At 50.9% G+C, this 12,114-nt stretch overlaps 1 protein-coding gene across 1 annotated transcript in view; it reads left to right on the top strand.

Moving 5' to 3' along the window:
• LOC148443401 (glutamine amidotransferase-like class 1 domain-containing protein 3, mitochondrial) overlaps positions 1 to 12,114 on the top strand; it is an 84,926-nt gene that overhangs the window by 6,790 nt on the left and 66,022 nt on the right. The window lies entirely within an intron of this gene.

Genomic DNA, 12,114 nt, shown 5'->3' on the forward strand with positions numbered 1-12,114 from the left:
GGTGGTCCTGGTGGAGAGCCTCTCTGCTCCTGTAAATATAGATCTGTAGGATGGTCCTGGTGGAGAGTCTGCTCCTGTATTTATAGATCTGTAGAGTGGTCCTGGTGGAGAGCCTCTCTGCTCCTGTATTTAGAGATCTGTAGGGTCTCTCTGCTCCTGTATTTATAGTACTGTAGAGTGGTCCTGGTGGAGAGTCTGCTCCTGTGTTTATAGATCTGTAACGTGGTCCTGGTGGAGACCCTCTCTGCTCTGTATTTATAGATCTGTAGGGTCTCTGCTCCTGTAATTCTAGATCTGTGGGGTGGTCCTGGTGGAGAGCCTCTCTGCTCCTGTATTTATAGATCTGTAGTTGTCCTGGAGGAGAGCCTCCATGCTCCTGTTTTTATAGATCTGTAGAGTTATCCTGGAGGAGAGTCTCTCTGCTCCTTATAGATCTGTCGGGTGGTCCTGGTGAAGAGCCTCTCTGCTCCTGTATTTATAGATCTGTAGGATGGTCCAATATTCCAATATTTATAGATCTGTAGGGATGTTCTGGTGGAGAGTCTCTTTGCTCCTGTATTTATAGATCTCTAGGGTGGTACTGGTGGAGAGTCTCTCTGCTCCTTATAGATCTGTCGGGTGGTCCTGGTGAAGAACCTCTCTGCTCCTGTATTAATAGATCTGTAGGATGGTCCAGGTGGAGAGTCATCATCTCCTTATGGATCTGTAGGGTGGTCCTGGTGAAGAGTCTCTGCTCCTGTATTTATAGATCTGTGGGGTGGTCCTGGTGGAGAGTCTCTATGCTCCTGTGTTATAGATCTGTGGGGTGGTCCTGGTGGAGAGCCTCTCTGCTCCTGTGTTATAGATCTGTAGGGTGGTCGTGGTGGAGAGCCTCTCTGCTCCTGTGTTATAGATCTGTAGGGTGGTCCTGGTGGAGAGCCTCTCTGCTCCTGTGTTTATAGATCTGTAGGGTGGTCCTGGTGGAGAGCCTCTCTGTTCCTGTGTTTATAAATCTTTAGGGTGGTCCTGGTGGAGAGCCTCCATGCTCATGTATTTTTCTCCTTCATCCACTAGGGGACACTGGAGCTTCATGACAGTGGGGCATAGACGGTGGGTTGAGTTGAGCCTGGCACTTTAAAAATCTACAAGTGTGACTGGCTCCTCCCCCTCTATGCCCCATCAACCCCAGTTTTTAGAATGTGCCCGAGTAGAGCCGGTGCACAGGGGCTGTCTCCAGCCCTTATATTAATTTTTATATGATTTGTAAAAGAATCAAGCAAGAGGACAGGCAGACTGTTAGCTGTGACAGTCTGCCTGCATCGTGGGAGCCGCCAGAGAGGGGACCACACGGCTACTGCAGCCTGTGTCCGGTCACCCTATGGAGGGGAGGCTGCTTTAGGCAGTTAGGAGTCATCAGACTCAGCGGGGCCCCGCCACAGCTACCACTGGCTTGTGTCCGGGTCCCCGCTCTCCCCTCACTGCCCAGCGCTCTGGCCGCAGCAGCTCGGTGAGTAGCACACCTCTCCTGACTAGCAGGAGAGGTGAAAGTAACTGCTGGGTCTGAAAACAGCGCGCGGCTGTCAGCCCCGCTGTCAGTTGCCACGCTGGTGTTGTGATAGAACACCGGCGCTGGCTGTTAGGTAGGCGCGCTCACAGCGGTCCTGCCTCTGCGTGCCGGTGCTTGTGTAAAAGGCACCGGCACGGTTATCACTGGGGCGGTCGTGCCGCTTGCCCCCGCTGTTAGTGCGGGGACAGAACGTCCCACTGTATAAGTGTATGCCGCGCGCATACAAAGCGGCGGCCATTAGGGGAGGAGCTTATGGGTCCCTCCTCCTCTTCCTCCTTCACTGCCTGGGCTAGTTTGGCGCGCTCTGAACGGGAGTGGCGCCTCAGACTGCAGGCACTGAGCGGAGGGGGAGAGGAGCAGATGAGAGCATCTACAGGGGGTCTGTAAATACAGAGGGTGGTTTTAACTACTTTCTGGTCCTATTGATTGCTCCTCCCTTATATGCCTGTCTGCCCCTGTTACTGAGTTGCATTTTCTTGAAATTCTGCTCCTCTTATACTGCTCTGCATGCAATTTGAGTAGCATTATTATTGAAATTCTGCTCCTCCCTTATTGCTCTGTCTGCTCCCATACTTGAGTAGCATTATTATTGTAATTCTGCTTCTCCCTATACTTCTTCTGCATTCCTGAATTGTATGTGGTGCTTGTCTGTGAGTACATGATGACATCCAGGACAGAAAAAACTGCATCACAAAAGCTGTTTGCCTGCACTAAGTGCAGGAAGAAGTTTACCCATGCTCGCTCCGAAGGGTCTTCCCTGTGCGAGACATGTGAAGCAGACAGTGCTAACACGCAGTCTGTCACTCCCTCCTTCATAAATAGTTTGGCCGGGGTCATGGCGGACCTTTCTTCTGAATTAGCCGCTTCCCGTAGGGAACGGGAGTCTGCCAGAGATCTACCTGGCACATCTCACCCTTCTTTTCTAGCAGAACCAGCGTGGGCTCAGAATTTAGTCCGCTCGGTGAATAGCCTTGCTCAAGCGATGGGTTCTGCGTCTAAAGCTCCTGAAGCTACGGTAAGTCGCTCATCTAAAAAGAGGGCTCTTCCGGCGGTTCTCCAGTCGGATGAGGATTCGGCAGCGGATCACTCGTCTCAGGAGGAAGGGGAGATGCTGGACGAATCAGACGTAGAGACTTACTCACAAGAACCTGAGGCATTGCAAGGTATTGACGCACTCATTCTAGCGGTAAGGGAAGTTCTTAAGATTTCTGGCCAGGAAGCTCCAGAATCGTTAGAAGACTCCTTATTTGCCAGGTCACAGAAGATGGCCGTCACATTCCCTGTTTCTCTCCAGTTGGATGAACAGATGACGGCAGCCTGGCAGAATCCGGACCGTAAATTCCAGATTCCTAAGCGTTTCTTCTCTCTTTACCCATTTCCTGCGGAAAATAGGAAGAGGTGGGAGACCCCGCCACCTGTGGATTCTTCGGTTTCTCGGTTGTCAAAGAAGACCACGTTACCTGTTCCAGGAGCTACTACATTGAAGGAAACCTCAGAGCGGAGATTAGAAACCACTTTGAAATCCATTTATACGGCCGCAGGTGCACTTCTCCGCCCAGCCTTGGTAGGATCTTGGGTCAACAAGGCTGTGGAAAAGTGGGCGGAACAATTGACTGAGGGTCTTAGATCCAGCACTCCGCGAGCAGATCTGATTACCTTGGCAGAACATATTCAGGAGTCTGCTGTATACTTAGGAGACGCCTCCAGAGATATCGGCCAGGTAGGCGCTAGGATTTCTGCTTCGGCGGTCTCTGCTCGCCGGGCACTTTGGCTTCGTGCCTGGCAAGCGGATGCGGAGTCAAAAAGAGCAGTGGAAGCTCTTCCTTTCACAGGCGATATTTTATTTGGTCCAGAGCTGGACAAATGGATTTCGCTGGCCACTGGAGGTAAGAGTACTTTTCTACCTTCATCAGCACCTCCTCCGCGTCGCTCGTTTAGGGGACCTTCCTTTCGTTCCTTTCGAGCATCGGCAAGATTTCAGGGACGATCGCGAGGTTCGTCTTCAGCGGGGCGAGGAGGCCGTACTAGAGGACGTCAAGCAAATATTGGCCGCCGTCCAGATCCCAAGCCAGCAGACAAGCCTGTGGCATGACGGGCTCCCATCCCATCTCGGAAATCCGAAGGTGGGGGCACGCCTCCAGCGTTTCTCGGAGGTTTGGAGACGGACTTCTCCAGACACTTGGGTTCGAAATCTGGTATCTCAGGGGTACAAGATCGAGTTCGCTTTCACTCCTCCTCGGCGTTATTTTACAACAGGTTTGCCCGTCGATCCCTTGAAGCAACTAATTTTGCGTCAAGCGATCGAGAAACTTTTGCTGGCCGAGGTCCTTGTGGCGGTTCCCACTGCACAAAGGCAACAAGGGTTTTACTCAAACCTTTTTGTGGTTCCGAAACCAGATGGGTCAGTCAGACCCATTTTGAATCTGAAATCATTGAACCAGTATCTTTCATTTCACAGGTTCAAGATGGAATCTCTCCATTCTGTCATTGCAGGACTAGAGGCAGAAGAGTTTCTGGTGTCGATAGATATCAAGGACGCCTATCTGCATGTCCCAATTTGGGTTCCTCACCAGGCTTTCCTCAGATTTGCCATCAGGGAAGCTCATTTCCAGTTTCAGGCCCTGCCATTCGGTCTCTCGTCAGCTCCCAGGGTATTCACCAAAGTGATGGCCGTCATGGTGTCTCACTTGCGCTCTCGGGGGGTGACGATAGTTCCGTACCTAGACGATTTACTCATCAAGGCTCCGACGGCAGAAGTCCTTTTACACCAAGTGTCCCTTACACATCAGATTCTCATTCAACATGGATGGATTGTGAACTTCCAGAAGTCTCAGTTGATGCCGTCCCAGAGACTTCAGTTCCTAGGAATGATTCTAGACACTGTTCTGCTTCGTATATTCTTGCCAAGGGACAAGGCCATAGCCATACAGGAGCTGGTTCGTCTAGTGCTCAGACCCAGGAAAGTATCTGTGCATCTTTGCATACGTCTCCTGGGGAAAATGGTGGCTTCCTTCGAGGCCATCCAATTCGGCAGATTTCACTCCAGAATATTTCAACTGGATCTTCTGTCTCAGTGGTCCGGGTCCCACCTACAGATGCATCGGCTGGTGCGTCTGTCTCCCCGGACCCGCATATCCTTGCTCTGGTGGCTTCGGACGGAGCATCTGTTAGCGGGTCGCCGCTTCGGAATTTGGAATTGGACCTTGGTCACCACGGACGCCAGCCTCCGCGGATGGGGAGCGGTGGTTCTGGACAATCACTTCCAGGGGCTTTGGTCGCAGCAGGAGTCCCTCTTACCAATCAATGTTCTCGAACTGCGGGCAGTCTACAGAGCTTTGATACAGGCTGCTCCTCTGTTACGAGGACTTCCGGTTCGGATACAATCAGACAACGCCACGGCAGTGGCATACATAAATCGCCAAGGGGGAACCCGCAGTCGGATGGCAATGAGAGAAGCCAGTCGCATCCTTCTGTGGGCAGAAAGACACGTAGAGGTCATTTCAGCAGTGTTTATTCCGGGGGTCGACAACTGGGAAGCGGACTACCTCAGTCGTCAGGATCTTCATCCCGGGGAGTGGTCCCTTCATCCCGAGGTCTTTCATCAACTGGTTTGCAGATGGGGGAAGCCACAGATAGACCTGATGGCATCTCGGATAAATCATCAACTACCCCTTTACTGCTCCAGGACCATGGATCCGGCAGCGGTGGGAGCGGATGCTTTACTGATCCCTTGGCCGTACAGCCTTGTGTACCTGTTCCCACCGTTTCCGCTCCTCCCTCGGATTCTCAAGCGGATCAAACGAGAGTCGTCCACCGTCATCCTAGTGGCTCCGGATTGGCCTCGTCGGGTTTGGTACTCCGATCTTTTATTCCTTCTGGCAGACGAACCTTGGCATCTTCCGCTACGATCGGACCTTCTACAACAGGGTCCATGTGTGTACCCGGATTTACGGCGGCTTCGTTTAACGGCGTGGCTATTGAGACCGCCATCCTAAGAAGCCATGGAGTTCCTAGGTCGGTCATTCCTACCATGCTTAGGGCTAGAAAACCGGTAACATCAGCGCATTATCATCGCATTTGGAGGGCTTATATCTCCTGGTGTGAAGGTCGTGGATCCTCCACTTCCTCTTTTCATTTACCACGTCTTCTTCTTTTTCTTCAAAAAGGCCTCGATGCGGGGTTACGCTTGGGATCGCTTAAAGTGCAGATTTCTGCTCTTTCTATTTTTTTCCAGCGTCGCCTAGCTCTGATTCCGGAGGTTCAGACCTTTTTTCAAGGGGTTCTTAGAATTCAGCCCCCCTTTGTGCCACCCACGGCTCCTTGGGACCTGAATCTTGTTTTATCTTTTCTTCAGTCATCCACCTTTGAGCCTTTGCAGGAGGTGGAATTGAAGTATTTGACTTGGAAGATGATCCTTTTATTGGCCCTGGCTTCGGCCAGACGTGTGTCGGAACTTGGAGCCTTGTCCTGCCGTTCCCCTTACTTGATTTTTCACGAAGATCGGGCGGAACTTCGTACCCGGCCTTCCTTTTTGCCCAAGGTGGTCTCGGGTTTTCATCTGAATCAGCCGATTGTAGTGCCAGCGTTGTCGGACTCTTCTGGGGATTCTCACTCCTTGGATGTGGTTCGGGCACTTCGCATTTATGTGTCCCTACGTAAATCAGAGGCTCTATTCGTCCTTTATGATGCTAATCGGCGTGGCTGGCCGGCGTCTAAACAAACTTTGGCCAGGTGGATTCGTCTGACTATTCGTCAGGCATATGTTGCTTCTGCTCGACCACCGCCGGTATCCATTTCTGCGCATTCTACGCGCTCTGTGGGTACTTCTTGGGCGGCACGTAGAGGTGTCTCGGCTTCACAGCTTTGTAGGGCAGCGACGTGGTCTTCGGTTCATACTTTTGTACGTTTCTACAGATTTGACACTTTTGCGGCTTCTGCTTCAAATTTTGGTCGTAGTGTCTTGCAGGGCGTTCAGCACTCTCCCCCCCAGGAGGGTAGCTTTGGGACGTCCCCACTGTCATGAAGCTCCAGTGTCCCCTAGTGGATGAAGGAGAAAACAGGATTTTGGTACTTACCGTTAAATCCATTTCTCCGATTCCACAGGGGACACTGGACGCCCACCCAGTGCTTCTTGCCTGTTCTCAGTTGTTTGTTCTGCTTCAGTTCTGTTGCAGTTTTGTCTGTTTTATTGTGTGACTGTTTATCACTGCAGCCTGCTGTGTTCTTGCAGTGTGTCAGTATGTTGGATGTTTCTTTTCCTGTTCTCCTTCTCTGTTCTTCAGTCTGTTCTCCGTCTCCTCTCGGGCTCAGTTCTTTAAAACTGGGGTTGATGGGGCATAGAGGGGGAGGAGCCAGTCACACTTGTAGATTTTTAAAGTGCCAGGCTCAACTCAACCCACCGTCTATACCCCACTGTCATGAAGCTCCAGTGTCCCCTGTGGAATCGGAGAAATGGATTTAACGGTAAGTACCAAAATCCTGTTATATCTGTAGGATGGTCCTGGTGGAGAGTCTCTCTGCTCCTGTATTTATAGATGTTTAGGGTGGTTCTGGTGGAGTCTCTCTGCTCCTGTATTTATAGATATGTAGGGTGGTCCTGGTGGAGAGCCCCTCTGCTCCTGTGTTTATAGATCTGTAGGGTGGTCCTGGTGGAGAGCCTCTCTGCTCCTGTGTTTATAGATCTGTAGGGTGGTCCTGGTGGAGAGCCCCTCTGCTCCTGTGTTTATAGATCTGTAGGGTGGTCCTGGTGGAGAGCCTCTCTGCTCCTGTGTTTATAGATCTATGAGGTGTTCCTGGTGGAGAGTCTCTCTGCCCCTGTGTTATAGATCTGTAGGGTGGTCCTGGTGGAGAGCCTCTCTGCTCCTGGATTTAGAGATCTGTAGGGTGGTCCTGATGGAGAGCCTCTCTGCTCCTGTGATAGATCTGTAGGTTGGTCCTGGTGAAGAGCCTTTCCGCTTCTGTGTTCTAGATCTGTGGGGTGGTCCTGGTGGAGAGGCTCTCCGCTTCTGTGTTATAGATCTGTGGGGTGGTCCTGGTGGAGAGCCTCTCTGTTCCTGTGTTATAGATCTGTGGGGTGGTCCTAGTGGAGAGCCTCTCTGCTCCTGTGTTATAGATCTGTAGGGTCTCTGCTCCTGTAATTATATATCTGTGGGGTGGTCCTGGTGGAGAGCCTCTCTGCTCCTGTGTTATAGATCTGTGGGGTGGTCCTAGTGGAGAGTCTCTCTGCTCTTGTGTTATAGATCTGTAGGTTGGTCCTGGTGGAGAGCCTTTTTCGCTTCTGTGTTATAGATCTGTAGGGTAGTCCTGGTGGAGAGCCTCTCTGTTCCTGTGTTAATAGATCTGTGGGCTGGTCCTAGTGGAGAGGCTCTCCACTTCTGTGTTATAGATCTGTGGGGTGTTCCTGGTGGAGAGTCTCTCTGCTCTTGTGTTATAGATCTGTAGGTTGGTCCTGGTGGAGAGGCTCTCCGCTTCTGTGTTATAGATCTGTAGGGTGGTCCTAGTGGAGAGCCTCTCTGCTCCTGTGTTATAGATCTGTGGGGTGGTCCTGGTGGAGAGCCTCTCTGCTCGTGTTACAGATATGTAGGGTGGTCCTGGTGGAGAGCCTCTCTGCTCTGTATTTATAGATCTGTAGGGTCTCTGCTCCTGTAATTATAGATCTGTAGGGTGGTCCTGGTGGAGAGCGCCTCTGCTCCTGTGTTATAGATCTGTGGGGTGGTCCTGGTGGAGAGCCTCTCTGCTCCTGTGTTATAGATCTGTGGGGTGGTCCTAGTGGAGAGCCTCTCTGCTCCTGTGTTATAGATCTGTGGGGTGGTCCTGGTGGAGAGCCTCTCTGCTCCTGTGTTATAGATCTGTGGGGTGGTCCTGGTGGAGTCTCTCTGCTCCTGTGTTATAGATCTGTAGGTTGGTCCTGGTGGAGAGCTTCTCTGTTCCTGTGTTATAGATCTGTGGGGTGGTCCTAGTGGAGATTCTCTCTGCTCCTGTGTTATAGATCTGTAGGTTGGTCCTGGTGGAGAGCCTCTCTGCTCCTGTGTTTATAGATCTGTAGGTTGGTCCTGGTGGAGAGCCTCTCTGCTCCTGTGTTTATAGATCTGTAGGTTGGTCCTGGTGGAGAGCCTCTCTGGTCCTGTGTTATAGATCTGTAGGGTGGTCCTGGTGGAGAGTCTCTCTGCTCCTGTATTGGTAGAATTTGAATTGGGGTTTCTTTTCTGGGTGTGCGCTGCCCAAATGAGGGGTTTATAGTTATTAATCAGTCAATAGCTTTTAATTTCTCCATCTCATACTATATGTCTGCACGCTGGTAGAATGAGGTAGTATCTGGGGGGCAGAGAATTGATAGAGCACAGATCAATTCTATATATGGAAATAACAGACCAATTACAGCTGAGGATCTAATTGGCAGAAATTGCTGATGACTGGGTGATGCTCAGTGAACGCCTTGGTGGAGCAGTATCATTATGTCAGATTTATTAATACGTCTCTTTATTAGATACTTTTAAATTTAATACAATATAAAACTTTCTATAGACAGATATGTAGTATAAAAACATTGTTATTTAATTAATCTACTGCAATTACATCTCAAATGGTTAAGCTTAAAAGAACTCAAGGTGAAAATATAGTCTGGTATATCAAAAAAACACTGTAATTCATCAATATTGTCTAATTCAATGACTGTGATTGTCACACTGTAAGACGCTGTCTTCTGTAGAACTAATGTCTCCAGAACATCCGTAGTGGGTCCAGCAGACCTGTCACATGTAACCAGCGTACAATAGTTCAGTACATGGGGAGACTTTAGCGGCAGGAGAACCGGAAGAGCAGGGGGTATAAGGACAAATTGTGCTGTGTCCAGCAGACCTCTCACATGTAACCAGCGCACAATAGTACAGTACATGGGGAGACATTAGCGGCAGGAGAACAGGAAGAGCAGGGGTATAAGGACAAATTGTGCTGTGTCCAGCAGACCTCTCACATGTAACCAGCGTACAATAGTACAGTACATGGGGGAGACATTAGCGGCAGGAGAGCCGGAAGAGCAGGGGGTATAAGGACAAATTGTGCTGTGTCCAGCAGACCTCTCACATGTAATCAGCGTACAATAGTACAGTACATGGGGGAGACGTTAGCGGCAGGAGAACAGGAAGAGCGGGGTATAAGGACAAATTGTGCTGTGTCCAGCAGACCTCTCACATGTAACCAGCGTACAATAGTACAGTACATGGGGAGACATTAGCGGCAGGAGAACAGGAAGAGCAGGGGTATAAGGACAAATTGTGCTGTGTCCAGCAGACCTCTCACATGTAACCAGCGTACAATAGTACAGTACATGGGGGAGACATTAGTGGCAGGAGAGCCGGAAGAGCAGGGGGTATAAGGACAAATTGTGCTGTGTCCAGCAGACCTCTCACATGTAACCAGCGTACAATAGTACAGTACATGGGGGAGACATTAGCGGCAGGAGAGCCGGAAGAGCAGGGGGTATAAGGACAAATTGTGCTGTGTCCAGCAGACCTCTCACATGTAACCAGCGTACAATAGTACAGTACATGGGGGAGACGTTAGCGGCAGGAGAACAGGAAGAGCAGGGGGTATAAGGACAAATTGTGCTGTGTCCAGCAGACCTGTCACATGTAACCAGCGTACAATAGTACAGTACATGGGGAGACATTAGCGGCAGGAGAACAGGAAGAGCAGGGGTATAAGGACAAATTGTGCTGTGTCCAGCAGACCTCTCACATGTAACCTGCGCCCAATAGTACAGTACATGGGGGAGACGTTAGCGGCAGGAGAACCGGAAGAGCAGGGGTATAAGGACAAATTGTGCTGTGTCCAGCAGACCTCTCACATGTAACCAGCGTACAATAGTACAGTACATGGGGGAGACGATAGCGGCAGGAGAACCGGAAGAGTAGGGGTATAAGGACAAATTGTGCTGTGTCCAGCAGACCTCTCACCTGTAACCAGCGTACATTAGTACAGTACATGGGGGAGAGGTTAGCGGCAGGAGAACCGGAAGAGCAGGGGGTATAAGGACAAATTGTGCTGTGTCCAGCAGACCTCTCACATGTAACCAGCGTACATTAGTACAGTACATGGGGGAGAGGTTAGCGGCAGGAGAACAGGAAGAGCAGGGGGTATAAGGACAAATTGTGCTGTGTCCAGCAGACCTCTCACATGTAACCAGCGTACAATAGTACAGTACATGGGGGAGACGATAGCGGCAGGAGAACAGGAAGAGTAGGGGTATAAGGACAAATTGTGCTGTGTCCAGCAGACCTGTCACATATAACCAGCGTACAATAGTACAGTACATGGGGGAGACATTAGCGGCAGGAGAACAGGAAGAGCAGGGGGTATAAGGACAAATTGTGCTGTGTCCAGCAGACCTCTCACCTGTAACCAGCGTACAATAGTACAGTACATGGGGGAGACATTAGCGGCAGGAGAACCGGAAGAGCAGGGGGTATAAGGACAAATTGTGCTGTGTCCAGCAGACCTCTCACATGTAACCAGCGTACATTAGTACAGTACATGGGGGAGAGGTTAGCGGCAGGAGAACAGGAAGAGCAGGGGGTATAAGGACAAATTGTGCTGTGTCCAGCAGACCTGTCACATGTAACCTGCGCACAATAGTACAGTACATGGGGGAGACGTTAGCGGCAGGAGAACAGGAAGAGCAGGGGGTATAAGGACAAATTGTGCTGTGTCCAGCAGACCTGTCACATGTAACCAGCGTACAATAGTACAGTACATGGGGAGACATTAGCGGCAGGAGAACAGGAAGAGCAGGGGTATAAGGACAAATTGTGCTGTGTCCAGCAGTCCTGTCACATGTAACCTGCGCACAATAGTACAGTACATGGGTGAGACATTAGCGGCAGGAGAACAGGAAGAGCTGGGGTATAAGGACAAATTGTGCTGTGTCCAGCAGACCTGTCACATGTAACCAGCGTACAATAGTACAGTACATGGGGAGACATTAGCGGCAGGAGAACAGGAAGAGCGGGGTATAAGGACAAATTGTGCTGTGTCCAGCAGACCTGTCACATGTAACCAGCGTACAATAGTACAGTACATGGGGGAGACGTTAGCGGCAGGAGAACAGGAAGAGCGGGGTATAAGGACAAATTGTGCTGTGTCCAGCAGACCTCTCACATGTAACCAGCGTACAATAGTACAGTACATGGGGGAGACATTAGCGGCAGGAGAACAGGAAGAGCGGGGTATAAGGACAAATTGTGCTGTGTCCAGCAGACCTGTCACATGTAACCAGCGTACAATAGTACAGTACATGTTGAGACATTAGCGGCAGGAGAACAGGAAGAGCAGGGGGAATAAGGACGGGAGGCAATCGGGAAGCCGACTGCCTAAATACCGGCAGCCGGCTTCCCGACTGTCTTATCCCGGCATGGGTGAAATGCCGGGCGTCTAGATATAGACGCCCGCATTTCCCCGACGCTGGGAGACCGGCGCCCGGCATCACGATCGTACTGATGCCGGGCGCCGCGAGCGGACCGCCGCGGGGGGGAGGGTTAGGTTTAGGGCTCCCGGGGGGGACTTAGGGTTAG

This window comes from Taudactylus pleione, unplaced genomic scaffold (assembly GCF_031769625.1).
Source record: "Taudactylus pleione unplaced genomic scaffold, aTauple2 ptg001280l, whole genome shotgun sequence".
In the NCBI taxonomy this organism is placed as follows: Eukaryota; Metazoa; Chordata; class Amphibia; order Anura; family Myobatrachidae; genus Taudactylus; species Taudactylus pleione.